General features: G+C 41.0%; 1 non-coding gene across 1 annotated transcript; it reads left to right on the top strand.

The window, feature by feature from the left end:
- Positions 1-14,941: 14,941 nt before the first annotated feature.
- On the top strand, positions 14,942-15,048 carry LOC141603989 (small nucleolar RNA R71). The gene has a single exon (XR_012525819.1). It is a non-coding gene; the product is annotated as a small nucleolar RNA R71 (small nucleolar RNA).
- Positions 15,049-15,685: the final 637 nt, after the last annotated feature.

Here is a 15,685-nt window from a genome sequence, read left to right as displayed (position 1 = left end):
ATGTCTACTTAATGAAGCACAAAAGTGAATCCTTTGAGAAATTCAAGGAATATCGAATAGGGTACTGAGAACCTATTGGGTAGAAAGATTAAAACACTACGTTCAGATCGTGGTGGCGAGTATCTTTCTCACGAGTTTGATCAACACCTTAAAGACTGTGGGATTGCCTTACAGTTAACTCCACCTGGAACACCTCAATTGAATGGTGTGTCCGAACGGAGAAATCGAACTTTACTTGATATGGTTCGATCCATGATGAGTCACACGGTTTTACCTGATTCATTATGGGGATATGCTCTTTTGTCAGCCGCTCTAATACTTAATCAAGTCCGTCTAAAGTGTTGACAAGACTCCATATGAACTATGGAAGGGAACGGTCCCTAACTTGTCCTTTATACGGGTTTGGGGCTGCGAGGCTTATGTCAAGTGGAGACACGAGGATAAGCTCGGCCCGCGATCGGTCAAGACATACTTTATAGTTTATCCTAAAGGAACCCTTGGTCATTACTTCTATTCGCCAACCGAACAAATTGTTTTTGTTGCGGCTAGTGCGACATTCTTAGAGAAGGAATTTCTCGAGAATGCAAAGAGTGATAGAACCTTCGACCTGTCGGAGGTTCCAGAACCAAATACCGAGCAACCATTGGAGGAATCAATTCCTTCAATCCCGGCTACGGTGAATATTCCTGAGGAACCTAGGAGGTCGGGAAGAGTCTCTATTCCTCCAGACAGATACATTGGTATGGTCGAGGAACATGACATAGATGACGTTCTACTCTTAACGAGTAGTGAACCCGCAACCTATAAAGGTGCCATGACTAGTTCCGACTCAAAGCTATGGCTTGAGGCCATGCGATCCGAGATGGACTCCATGTATGAGAACAACGTGTGGGATCTTGTTGACTTACCTGCTAAGGTTCGTCCCCTTCAATGCAAATGGCTTTACAAGATAAAGCATTCTGTGGAAGGTCAACAAGATATCTACAAAGCACGACTAGTTGCTAAAGGTTTCACCCAAGTGCCAGGTTTGCACTACGATGAGATTTTTGCACCCGTAGTTATGCTGCGTTCCTTTCGGATTATCTTAGCGATTGCCGCTTTTCATGACTATGAAATTTGGCAAATGGATGTGAAAACCGCCTTCTTAAACGGCTTTTTGGAGGAAGAGTTGTACATGGTACAACCCGAAGGTTTCATCGATCCAGAACATCCTAAGAAAGTATGTAAGCTTAAGCGTTCCATTTATAGACTTAAGCAAGCATCAAGGAGTTGGAATCATCGCTTCGACCAAGTGATAAAAGAAAATGGATTCACTCGATCGGTCGAGGAACCATGTCTATATATCAAGTCGAGTGGGAGCAAGATTGTCTTCCTAATATTGTATGTTGACGACATACTCCTGATTGGGAATGACATACCTCTCTTAACTTCGGTGAAAGTATGGTTGAAAAACCATTTCCAGATGAAAGATCTGGGAGAGGCACAAAGAATTCTAGGCATCCGTATCTATCGAGATAGATCACGTCGGATGCTATCTCTCGATCGGAGTCTTACATAGACAAAGTCCTAGAGAGATTCACATGACTAACTCCAAGAAGGGGTTCCTTCCTATGGCTCCAGGGGTGCATTTGAGCAAGTCTCAGGCACCAGAGACACCGGAAGAGAAAGAGCGCATGGCACGGATCCCTTATGCTTCGGCTATAGGATCAATCATGTATGCCATGATATGCACACGTCCTAACGTGGCATATGCATTGAGTATGACAAGTCGATTCCAATAGCATCCAGGTGAATCACATTGGCTGGCTGTCAAGAACATTCTTAAGTACCTACGGAGGACTAAAGATTGGGCATTGACTTATGGAGGCCCTCAAAAGCTATGCGCAACCGGTTACGCAGATGCTAGCTTCCAAACGGATCGAGATGACTCGAAATCTCAGTCTGGATTCGTTTTTACTCTTAATGGCGCTGCGATCGGTCATTTGGAAGAGTTCCAAGCAAAAAGCGATTCAGATTCTACGATCGAGTCCGAGTACTATGCCGCGTCCGAAGCTACAAAGGAAGCGATATGGATGCGTCAATTCTTACATGGGCTATCTGTAGTGCCTAGTTCGAATGACCCGATCACCATCTATTGCGACAATAGTGGTGCCATCTTCCAAGCTAAGGAGCCAAAGTCTAGCAACAAGTCTAGACATGTACAACGGAAAGCTCATCTAATCCGAGATTACGTGGAGAAAAAGGAAGTAGTGATAGAAAAGATTGCTACAGATGATAACATAGCAGATCCTCTCACTAAACCATTACGACAAGATAAGCATGAAGGGCACGTTAATTCCATGGGAATTAAACGTGTTCCTAAGTTGTAGTACTCTTTTATGGATTAGATTCATTCCCTTTTGTACTCTATACGACATCATCGTTTTGATATTTATATATTTTGTTTTTCATGTGGATTTGTACGACAAATTTTGAACACCACAAAGTGAACTGAACAAACATTATATTTTTGGTCCTTAATTGCCCACGTGAGCTGATAACTCAAGGTAATTATTTTGTGACGTTGGTTGATGGTGGGTTCAACTAACCATAAGTCAACAAAGTTGGTGACCAATCACAGAGGCGATTTATACGGATATCTCGTAGGACACAATTGTGACATCGACGTGGAGTCCTAAATGTTTTATAACATTCGGTGCCGGTCGTGGATAGGACTTCCATGGTGATCCTAAGAGTCGATTCTTTTGACTATCGATTGTCTCTTGAGACTAAGGCGGATTTTGGGTGACTTTGGTTTCTTTCTCACGGTCATCCGTAACAGGGGGCCAAGTAGATTTTTTTTCGGGTCATTTCATGCGTGCTTAGATCGGAAGGAGTTCGAGTTGAAGGAAATATTCAGCCTTTATCGGGTACTCGATATTTCTCAGGGCCACTCGAGGAGTCAGAATCGAAATGCATGGCCATGCTCGGATACGGATTCGTTTTATCAGTTAAGTTACTCTCTAGTCGGGGAAACCACTCTAGATACAGATCGATTGTAAAATACGACCTTTGCGGATCCAGATCTGCAAATTGTTTTACATTGAGTGGGAGAAATTTTAAATGAATATGAGAATCGGTTATCGCACATACACTTGTACGGACAAGTGGGAGTTTGTTGGAGCTTGTGTCCTCCAGTTAGTGCGGATAACGTCATTGCACATACACTTGTACGGACAAGTGGGAGCTTGTTGGGCTGGTGTCCTTAACGGATTAGTGCAAGGACTTATAAATCTCTAAAAGGATCAAAGGGCATACTTTTGGTATTATTATCAGTTGATCCACGTTTATCAATAACGGTTGGCTTGCTAGATAAGTTTGACGTTATTGTCATACAGATGGCGGTGATCAACTGGTCCCTAAAAGTCACACCTATAGGATACGTTTGAGAGATGTGACGGTATGAAAATACAGTCATGTAGATGCCAAAATTAACTAACCGATTAGTCCGAGTTATTTGACTAATAATAAGTCAAAATGTGATGTTGAGATATTTTATTTAATACGGATTAAATAATAATGGCTAAGGCGAATTAAGCAGTTAATTCGTAAATTGAATATAAGCGTTTTATATTTAATTAAATGTATATTGAATATAATTATACAATATTGTCTTTGTCGGACATGTATTAATAATTCAACTAATCCGTATTATTAGTTGATGCTTTAATATCCGATAACCGATGACAGTTTATAATGAAACCGCGTCATATACATTTAGAATTTAACGAACCGGACCACGAGTTAAAACCAAGAGGAAGTGGAAGCCCACTTCCCCTTGTGGGTTTCGGTTTTGCCGAATGAGAGGGAACAAAAGGGAGAGTTTCTCCTCCCTTCTAACCTAATCATTTCATTTGTAAAAATTCTAGGGTTTTTGAGAAAGTGCCTCTCAAAAATTCGGATCTCTCATCCAACCAAAACTCACAAAACAATCCTCTCGATATTGCAAGGCAATTAGAGGATTCATTCTAGCACAAGGGCATTTCTCGGACAATCTTGGGTGCATCATTTAGGAGGAGGTCTACTTTGATCTCTCATTGCCTTATTGCACTAGGACCGAAGGTTATTCCTTGATATTTATCGTTTCCTTATGCTTTTCGTTTTATGACTATAAATCACGTTTTAAATTTGCGTTATAATCCTATAATTTAAGGGTATTATACGGATATTACCCCACATGGGGACCTTAGCCTGTTTCAAGGGAGGCAAGGTGCTCTTCAGCGGATTGAGAGGTAGGCCCAGAAAATAACCCTGGCGCATCAAAATGCGGTTGACTGTGAGGTTAGAGAACGGGTCACAACCAAAGGACGCTGATTCATCGGTTAGGGCATTCACAGCTTGGAATCCCCACATTTCGCTGTCGTCCTCCTCAATGGCTTGGGAGATTATTCCCTTTTTCATGATAGCCTTGATCGGGGAAGCGGGAATCGTGATCGTCTTCCCGTTGAAAAGGACCCTGATTTTCTGATGAAGGGTTGAGGTGACGGCTTTAACGGCGTGAATCTAGGGGCGTCCTAGGAGCATGTTGAAGGAGGCGTCGATGTCGACCACGTGAAAGCTGGCTTGTCTTTCCAAGGGTCCAGTTGCAATGGTCAAGCTAATAAGCCCCACAACCTTGCGACGAGTGCCGTCATAGACGCGTACTCCTTGAATGGTTGGGACCGCATCAGTTTCTTTGATACCCAGTTTATGAGCCGTTTTGAGGGGAATGACATTAACCGCAGATCCCTTGTCCACTAGAACCATAGGCACATTCTTCTTAAGGCATTGTACGGTGATGTATAGGGCCAGGTTATGGTTGGTTCCGAATGGAGGGATATCTTCGTCAGAGAAGATGACTAGGTTGTTCAGGTCGGGGACATCCCTTGTCACATGTGCCACCACTTCTTCAGGAGAGGAGGTAGAGGGAACTGTCAACTTTCCCAAGGCTTGTAGTAAAGCTTGCCAATGTTCGAAGGATGTAGCAATCAGTTGCCAAATTGAAATCTCGGCCTTTACTTTTTGCAGTTGTTTAAGGATCGAGTTTTCGGGAGCCTTGGGTTGGGTGTTTGTATCCGAGACAACCAAGTCATTCATCGTTAGAATGACTGTTGAATTGTTCGGGTTTTGGTAGGGGCGTCCGGACCGGGTAAGATGACTGATCTCTTTTGCTTGCTTGCCCTTTCCCGGAACCATATAGACATCCTCCGCGTCGTCTCTCCAGATACCATTGATTTCGGGATCTCGAGGGTACCTTGGAGGGGTATTCCTCGGTGGATAGTTTTTGTAAGGGAAGTTTTTGTGGGGGTAATTTTTGTGAGGGTAATTTTTGTGGGGTTGGTTATTATGGGGGGCATGCCAGAATGGTCGCGGGGGAAATCCTTCCTGGTGAGGGTAGTTTTGGGGGCTAGGAGGATCCTCCCTCGGGCGCGGTGTTGGTGTTAGCGGGTTAAAAATCAACCGGTGGTAAGCGTCCTCAAGTCGGGTAATCCTTTCTGAGAGACTGGCTATGGCCTCCTCAACTTGTTGGAACATGGTGAGCATGGTCGCGGCGCTGAACATGAATATCCCGTACGGGGTATCCTTCTCCAAGGCATTCACCTCATCATCAATTGGCAGGATGAGATGCGAGCAATCCAAGGTTGGCTCGTCGTCAGAGATAGCATGGATTCCCAAGGGGTTTGTTTTGTTGTTTGGTTTTGAGGGTGGAGGTAAAGGTAATTCTCCTTTCTCGATCATGTCTTAAATGATGTGTTTGAGTTTGAAGAAAACCTCTGTGTCATGACCCTTTCCTTGGTGATACTGGCAATAGGCATTGAGATTCCAGAAACGGGTTTTCATAGCGTCGGATGGATCCAGAGTGGGCCCAATTGGTTGTAGTTTTCCTTGGTCCATAAGTCTTTTTAGGGCACTTGCATAGGTTGACCCAAAGTTTGTGAATACTCTTTGAGGGCGCTCGGTTTTCTTTGTGGTTGGTTCGAGGAGATTGACCTCATCAATTTGTTCGTCTGACCATAGGGGCGAGATTCGATTGATGTAGATCCTTTATAGCCTCCACCAGTGGTTTTGGCAAGGACACCCTTGCGGAGGTCGTCTTTAATGTGGGTCCCAAGGACTTGTTGGTCCTAGAACGTTTTGATGTTTTGGTACCTCAACAGGTTGGCATAAACCGGACGGAGGTTGTTGACAAATTTCTCCACCAGAGTTGATTCACTCGTCTTACTGACCAATTTAGTGCTTACCCTCCTCCAACGGGTCAGGAATTCTGTGAACCCTTCCTTATCATTCTGAGTTAAGACCTCAAGAGTGCGGGTGTTGGCTTAGATTTCGACATTGTCGGCATATTGTTTAGAAAATTCAATGGCGACTTCGTCCCAGGTAGTAAGGTTCTTCGGGTCGAGGGAATAGTACCACTGGCGAGGAATTGGTTCCAGGGATGATGGAAAGATCCGGGTGAAAAGCTCATGTTTGACCCCCTTTATGGCCATGTAATCTTTGAAGGCCCGAATGTGGTTGAGTGGGTCCTCCACTCCCTTGGGTACATCAGTCAGGGTAAAGTTGTCGGGTAGTTGATCCTCAACGGGTTCGAATCTTCGATTGTTCTCAAGGTGGATGTTGTTACTAGATATGGCAATGGATAGGATCTGAACCGGATCTTATAGGATCCAGATCCATATCCATTTTACAATGGTGTATCCAGATCCTACCCTTATCCTTAGGGTCCCAAATTTCTAGATCCTACGGATTAGGGTAGGACCTGGGTAAAATCCAGATTCGTCCATCTTCAGCAGTATATTCACTACTACTATACAACTTGTCAATGAGAGATTGAGAGACCATGTTTCACTCAAATGAAACTCTACTAGATGCACGGGTTTCCAAACCATAGTCCAAAAGATGTAAGAAAGTCGTACAAAAAGAGTTCCAAAGTCTTACAACAACTTACAAATAAAGTTTACTGATCAGAAAATAACAATCATTTCGACGATTCATAATAAAATAAATTGTCCAAAGAAACTAAACAATAAGACTTGATTCCTTATCTCCATGATCTACCATTGAAGGGTCAAATCTTCTTGTATTAATTCATCTTCCATATCCTCCTCAAGAATTTCATCAACATCCTGAATCAAACAACAATGAAAAAAAATGAGCATATAAAAGAATAAGCATTAGTTGAGATTTGAATTACCATGTCAATTATGTCGATAACATCTCCTTCAAGATAGGAATCCTCATTGATGGTTGAACAAGCACTAGTTCCTTCTAATTCACCTTGAAAAACAGCATACAACAAATATCATAACCATATTAAAGAGGTCAACAATAAGGAAAGAATGCTGAAAGCATAATATTTGATTTTACCTTCAAGATTCGGCATCTTCCAATTTTGCAAACACATTAAAGCTTCAACAGTGTTAGCATGTAGCCTAGAACGATGAGCACTAACTACCCTTCCTCCCATACTAATAGCACTTTCTGAAGCAACACTCGAAATGGGAATGGTAAGAATATCCTTGGCTATTGTTCGCAATTAGGATACCTCACATCACATTTCCACCAACCAAGGATGTCAAATGTTGGGTCCTCTTCAATTGTATCATCTTCCAAGTAATGATCCAACTCACCCTTTACATACACCCTTCTCTTCTTAGTCATTTTCATCTTAGCATATCCATCTTCATCACCTTCAACTTGAGAGCAATGCATTCTTTTTCCATTTCCCTTGGACATTTTATCTTGACTCTTACTCCCTTCACCTTTTTGTTGATACTCCACAACAAGGTCAGTCAAGAACTTTCTCACCTTCTCCACTTCTTTATCACATTTACTACCATAAATATTTTCAAAGTAGTATTCAACACAATCCATCTTGTTTCTTGGATCTAAGATGGAGGCGATGGCCAAAAGACCATTGATATATTCCCAATATTTATCAAACTTCTCAATCATTTTTTCAGCCATAGATTTGACAATAGCAACATCTTTTAACCAATCCATCAAAGCAATCTTAATTTCACAAGCATTGCGAAAAAACAGGTTTGAAGTAGGATAATTCCTCCCAGAAAACACTTTAGTAGTTATGTTAAATATTTCCAGCTTCTCACAAATTATCTTAGCCATTTTCCAATCATATTCCGAAGGAATATCAAACTTCAACTTTTTGTTTAAACGTTTCAGCCTTACAAATACATCTTTATAAGGCAAAGCTGATTCCAACATATAAAAAGTTGAATTCCACCTTGTCTTACAATCAAGAACCAGTCTTTTTGTGTTATTACCACCCAAAAACCAACACGACTCCTCAAATTTTTTAATTCTTTTAGGAGTAGACATCCAAAATGACACACAATTTTTCACCTTCTCGATTCCTGATTTAATCACATCTAATCCATCTTGGACAACCAAGTTTAAAATGTGGGCACTACACCTTAAGTGCAAGAAGCTACCTTTCAAGATAAGACCTTTTTTCTCAAATTGTTCAAGAAGAATTTTCAACATTGCATCATTGGTTGTACAATTATCAACAACAATCGAAGAAATTTTACTCTCTAAATTATATTGAGACAAACAGTCCATCAAAACCTTAGCAAGAACACCTTTAGTGTGTGGACATGGTACAAAACAAAACCTTAAGGTTCGGTTTCTTAACACCCAATTCTGGTCAATAAAGTGTGAAGTCACAGCCATATAACCTTTCTTTTGATTAGAAGCGGTCCACAAATCAGTAGTGTTAAGTTGTTTAATTTCAATAAAGTGTTAAGTTGTTTAATTTCAGTCTATGAATTTCTGGGGGGGGGGGGGGGGGGGGGTTTGGATTGGACTAAGTATAATAACATACGATAAATAAGCAACTAATGAAAGAAATGTAAACAATAATTAAAAGAAGGTTAAGACGATCGGTTCACTGTAGCTACGACGGCGGTAATCCTAGGTAAGTCTGAAATAATCATGTAAGATGGGCAAATAACAGGTCCTCTCGGTCCGAGTTAACTAGTAGCTCCTTTCGGCCTATGCTACTAATCCCTAAGTCTCACTAAAACTAGCTCTCGCCTTGAATAGTGATTCCTAAAGCCTAAATTACTTATCTTTCGATCTTAGCAATTTAGTCATCTCAATTTATTAATCTATTTTCCCTCCCCTATCTCTCTATCTTATGGGTTGGTCAAATACTAAGATTTTAACTAGTCGCATGCATTCGATTTCGTTAAATATTGCAATTAATAAATTGAAATAGTGTTAATCCAACACGAGGCCAGTCGATCGACCAACTATGTCAGTCGATTGGCCATTACCCGAATCAGGGTTACCTAAACTACGCCATCTACGCTACGGATCCCCTCACATCTTAGCGTGGGAGATTTAGCTACTCCTACTGGAATTAATAATGGAAACGAAAATAAAGATGAAAACAACAGAATTCATAACTAAATTAAATGAACAATAAAACCGCATAAAAGAAAGAATTAGGTATTAGGGATTCTAACTAATCAATTCTAATCTATAAAGAAGTAATAAAAGCAAACTAAAATTTAGAACAAGAATTACCAGAAATAAAGAAGGCAAGAAACGAATCCGGATGCAAAAGAAGAACTTTATTGAAAAACTAATGAAAATTGTAAACTTAATTATAAACTAGGTATGTGAATCTCTCCCAAAATCCCTTGTGTCTCTAAAGCAATAGGAAGGAGTTACGTTATATAGAAGTGTCACGTAAAACCCTTCTCCAAACCTAATTACAAATGGGCTTAGGTTAAAATCTTTTAATTCTCGTCAGATTGCATAAGTGGTCGATCGACCATATCAACCAGTCGATCGACTAAAGGTCGAGAATATCAGAAGCTTCTGATTTAAAATAAAACTTGCACGTCAGCTCATATGGTCGATCGACCATGGACCTCGATCGATCGATCGTTGCTCTTCCTGTCAATCGTTTCAAAGATTCTCGGTCTATAGACCATGTAGGTCAGTCTATAGACCAAGTCAGCTGGTAATCCGCTTCTAAAACTCTCGCAAATCTATCTTTCAGGCCCTGCTACGCGCACCAAATTCATTTCCCGAGTTAAATCTTCATGTCAAATCCTATGCCAAGCACTTAGGGACAGATTCGGCTCGATTTCCGCTGAATTCTTCACATTTCTGCAATATTACACAAAAAAGGCGGAAGTGGACGAAATGGGGCAAATAGTAGAATAAACTACCAATGATGGACATAAAATGCGTGAAAATAAAGATGTAAAACATCATATTATAGACACGCATCAAATTTCCCCAAACCAAACCCTTGCTTGTCCCCAAGCAAGAACTAGACTCGATCTTAGGACCTAATGGAACAATTTCATCCTCAGAGCGAAATGCATACCGAATAGCCTAAACTAATTTAATGCAACACTAACAATCAAATAACAATATGAATCATGCAAATGAGTTATGAAGTTGTTAAAAACTGCTGAATTATCAACTATAAAGACTTATCAAATTGGACTCTCATGGGCCGCTCAAATCGCACAAAAGCACAGGTGAATATATATATATATATATATATATATATATATATATATATATATATATATATATATATATATATATATATATATATATATATACGATAGAAAGAAGTAATTTTGTAATGACTCTCACCTAACTATGACCTATAAGAGCATGCCTGCAGTCTAACATGAAAATGATCTCTACAACCGTACATATGCATTCCAACCATTAAAGACCATGACACATGCCGAGGCGATTATGGGTAAGTGAGGTAATGGGTAAAAAGGGGCTAAGATGAATTTGGATAAGAGGAGTTAAAAGTCAAGCTAGCAACTACTAAACACCAAATCTAGGAACACCCCAACTTCAAACTCAAAAATAAATCAATACAAAACAGTGCCAATTGGATGCACACAACTCACTAATCACCAAAATCTCGTCAACTCCCCATAGGATACAAATATAACAAGGGAGCAAAAATCACAGCACAATATTATTCCACTTTTCCGTATATGATTTTTTCTTTCTTTTCATAATTCTTTTTTCTTCATATTTATTTTTTTCTCTTCTTTTTCTTTTCCAATTCCAATTCTTTTTCCTCCTTCATTCTTTCACCCAACATTTCATAATGAGAATTAATAACCAAACCGCAAACAACAAATTCTCAAAATTGCTACCTTTACTAGCTCGGCTAGGGTAGGATAGATTATAGATTGTGGCTAATTGGGACAAAATAGGCAATTTGGCTATGAGGGGCTCATGGGTAAAACAGAATAAAGGGGATACCTCTACCACATGTATCAACAAACCACAAATCCGAATGCATACAGATACTAAGCAGATCAAGTTCATGTTTATGCAAATTTATGTAACATGCCTCATAAGGAGTAACTACTCACATCCTAAATAAACTGGTCATGGATGACACCAGTTATAAAGCTCTAAGACTCAGAAAATGATGTAGTTTGCCAAAATTCAAAGTCAAATTTCAAATTCAGCAAATAATTTAACAAAAACTCGTAAGTATGCATATGTGATTTTACTAATAACATGTCAATTAATCACGGCTTAGGCATAAACAGCTGAAAATGCAATGTCATCATTGAAATACTACCGTTTCGACTCGACCTACAAGCTAAAATAAACGTGAAATTTTTTGAATTTTTGGGATTTTTTCAATGTTCTTTTGAATTCTGTATATATAGAAAATAAATACAATGCAAGCAGAAATGCAATAAACATGTAATAAAAACAATGCAAATGCGACGCTAAACCCTTCCCCAAACCAAATCACACAATGTCCCCATTGTGCAAAATCATATAAAAGAAACAAAAGGGAAATGGGATTTTCGCGATAAATAACTAAATAAAACATGAAAAGGAACTCGGAAACTCACAAGATTTTAAGCGCAAAAGGAAACCTCCCCAAACCAGCGTGAGCTAGGAGGTTTCAGTAGCCAGCAGTGCTACCAATAAGTACCTGAAAAGACAGAATACCACGCATTATCCGAGAATAAAAAGAGGGAGCGGTAAAAATGCGCAAAGAAATAAAATAGAAGAAAGCGATAAATGAATGTGAGAGGAAAAAGATAGAGAGAAAAACTCCCTAAAACTCCCATTCACGATCCACAAAACGACCAAACACAGCAGGGAATGATCGCCACAACAGGAACAGCAGTAGAGGCGGTCGATCGACCAATGGGTGTAGTCGATCGACCAAAGGAAGAACTCCTGGAACCTCTACAACCAGTCGATCGACCGATGGTGCTGCTCGATCGACTGCTTCACCGGACGCAGACTTCGTTTTCCTCGAATTAACTCAATGAATTGAGCTAAGTTGGTCTAATAACCTGCAATTGCACATAATACAGCGCCCAAAACTACACAAACCCAAAAATAACAGTCTATAGTCTTATAAAATCCTATGCAAACCAAATAAAGCGAAGTCTCGCGCAAACCAAAGCAGTAAATAGTCTTAAAATGCAATAAATTGTCTAAAACTCAAGAAAATAAATAGTTCATCCGCGAAAACTGCGGAATAGCTCCGACCATGGTTTCTGGATGCATGAAGTGCCCTCCACGGTGCTCATCTTCTCAGCATGACTCCACTCTACTCCGTCGTTTAGGACGCTCAGCGGATCATCGTCTCTAGCATCTTCCCATATATGGGCATCATCTGGCTCATCAAACTCCAGGTCAGACTCTAAAACTTTGACTGGCTCTTTCTCCTCGGGCTCCTCATCAGTCCAGTAACTCAGACATCCCAAACCACCTCTCTGAACAATGGGCTCTATCACAGCTGGAGCAACAAGCAGCTCTTCTTTCCCCAAACCAGTTCCTGAAACATCCAATACGGCAGAATCTCCCTCCATGTTGCTCCCAATCTGGGGCGGAGGTGTCATAGCAGGAATAGGTACAGGTACTAAAGCAGGAATCACAACATAAGATTTAATAGCATTGCAAGTAACGGGCCACATAGCATCTTTCTTCCTAGCAGCTTGGGCAAAAACAGTGGACTGCTTGCCCACCTTAAAGGTAAGTGTCCTTAGTCCAACATCAATAACTGCACCGGCAGTGTGCAGAAATGGTCTACCCAAAATGATAGGAATGTGAGCATCCTCGGGTATATCTAGGACAATGAAGTTAACAGGGAAAAAGAACTTTCCGATTTGCACAGGAATATCCTCTAAGACCCCTACTAGCTGAACTGCAGAACGATCAGGCATCTGTACAGTCATATTAGTAACTGCAAACTTGGTCAGACCCAACTTCCTAGCTAGACTCAATGGCATGACACTAATGCTAGCTCCTAGATCACATAATGCCTTCTCAATTGAGAAGGTACCAATATTACAAGGAAGAAAAGCTACCCGGTCGGCTAGTTTATGTGGAGCGTGTGTGAGTCAAATAAGAGGTAGACTCTTCAGTGAAAGCTACCGACTGCACAGGTTCAAGTGACCGCTTTTTTGTCAACAATTGCTTCATAAATTTCATATAAGCAGGCACTTGATTAACTAACTCAAGAAAAGGTACTTGCACATTCAAACTGCGAATAACATCTTTAAATTTATTGAATGATACCTGATCCTTGGTCGGCACTAATCTCTCTGGATAAGGGGCTGTCAAAAGTAGCTTAGCCCTCTCCTCAACATCTCTCGTACCGGCATCCTTGGACTGAAATTGGAAATCCACTACCTTATCTTTATTATAGCTTGTACCCGCTTCAGGCCGCGTCAAAAATGAACGATCGACTGACGCTGGGTCATATTTAGGATCCGGAATTATCCCATCAACATTGGGAGCTTCCCTCGAAAACCGTGGGGCCATCTTACCCCGAAACAAGAAGTCCCTCAAGTTATCTGGCATTGGAGGACGAAATGGTTCAACATTAGCAGCATCACCAGTCGATCGACCAGTGGGGTCGGTCGATCGTCTGATCTCTTTTTTCCGAGAATGATCAGAAGGATCAGAAACTGTCGCTGAAGAGTAAGGGGTGGTCTATCGACTGGGTGGGGCAGTCGATCGACCATGAACACTGTTGTTTGTCTTTTTCTCACTCTTATTCTTCTTTCCTTTTCCAGCAGCTTTTCCCCCTTTTTCAACCATAACTTCCTCGGGCTCATCCCCTACAGTAACGGGTCCATCAAGGGTAGACCCGCTCCTTAGTGTGATTGCATTCAGGGTCTCTTTCTTCTGGTCCGGCTGCGACGGTAACTGCCTCGGAGCTCTAGTAGAAAACTTATTGGCTAACTAGGCAATTTGAGATTCCAACATCTTTGTACTAGCCTCTCTAGCCTGAGATTCCTTCTGCAGCATTCCCGTCAAGCTCTGAAACATATTCTTGAACTCAGAAGCCTCAGAATTTTGAAACTGCTGCTGCTGAGGTACATAGGGTGGTTTCTGATATGGTTGCTGCTGTTTATGAGGGGGCACATAATTCTGCTACTGCTGCTGAGGTGGGTTTTGATTAAGAACATTTTGGCTATTCCACCTCAAATTTGGATGCACATCAGAAGGATCAAAGTAGGTGTTGGTCTGCCTATAATGTTGAAAAGGAGCACAGACCTCATTGGAACTGGTACAGAAATCCGCAACATGTCCTTCTCCTCCACATCTCTTGCATGAAAAAGGACCGTCTGACACAGCATTTACCTGATAAATAGCACCCTTTGAAGCTCCTCCTAACTCATACTTGTCAAATCTCGCCGTAAGAGCCTCTAATGCAGCTACGGCAGGAGATTCAGTAGCTCTCCTTTGATTTCCCCTATAGTTTCCATGCTCAGCTTTATGGGTAGCCATGTCTTCGATGGTTTTCCACCCCTTAGTTTCACCGCTATTTTCCTGAAATCTCCCATTAGCTGCAGCATCTAGAATAGCTCTCTGATCATCATAAAGACCATTATAGAACTGGTTGCACAGAAACCATTGCTCAAACCCATGGTGCGGAATAGAGCGAATTAGCTTCTTGAATCGGACCCAAGCTTCATGAAAATCTTCATTAGGTCCTTGCTTAAAACTCGTGATCTGAGTTCTAAGTGCATTTATCTTGGCGGCAGAATAGTATTTCTTGTAAAAAGCCAAGGCCAACGAATTCCAATCTGTAATACCTGAAGCAGCACGATCCAGATCCATATACCACTCCCTTGCAGCATCTCGGAGTGAATAGATGAACATAGTCTCCTTGATCTGGTCCTAAGTAACGCCTTCAGGTGGAGGGATAGAACAGACATAATCAACAAATATCTTCATATGCCTGGCATCATCTTTATTTGCAGCTCCTCCAAACTGGTTCCTCTCGACCAGATTGATATAGGATGGTTTTGCTTCAAACCCTCTAGTGGTACCAGCTGGTAAAGTAAATCCCTTATAGAGATTTTCAGCTTTTGGCTCGGAATGACTCGCTATACTCGCCTCTTGAGCCATCTCTAGAGATGTAATTGTATCAGCTGAAGAGATAGAAGCTGGAGATGATGGTTGACCATCTTCAAACAGCTCGTTCTCGTAATAGTTAGATAGAGTACTCAGCTCGTCCTCTGTCAGTAATTCTTGAAATAATCTCCTCTTAACCCGCAAAGTCTTCTCGAACTCGAGATCTAGTGGAAATAGCTCACCAAGTTGTGACCTGCGCATAAGATAAAACTACAAAAAGAATGTGAGAAAAGTTTAAGGAACGGAA

Source organism: Silene latifolia, chromosome 9 (genome assembly GCF_048544455.1).
Source record: "Silene latifolia isolate original U9 population chromosome 9, ASM4854445v1, whole genome shotgun sequence".
NCBI lineage: Eukaryota > Viridiplantae > Streptophyta > Magnoliopsida > Caryophyllales > Caryophyllaceae > Silene > Silene latifolia.
Note: the sequence above shows the minus strand (reverse complement) of the source record. Positions and strands in the feature narration are given on the sequence as shown.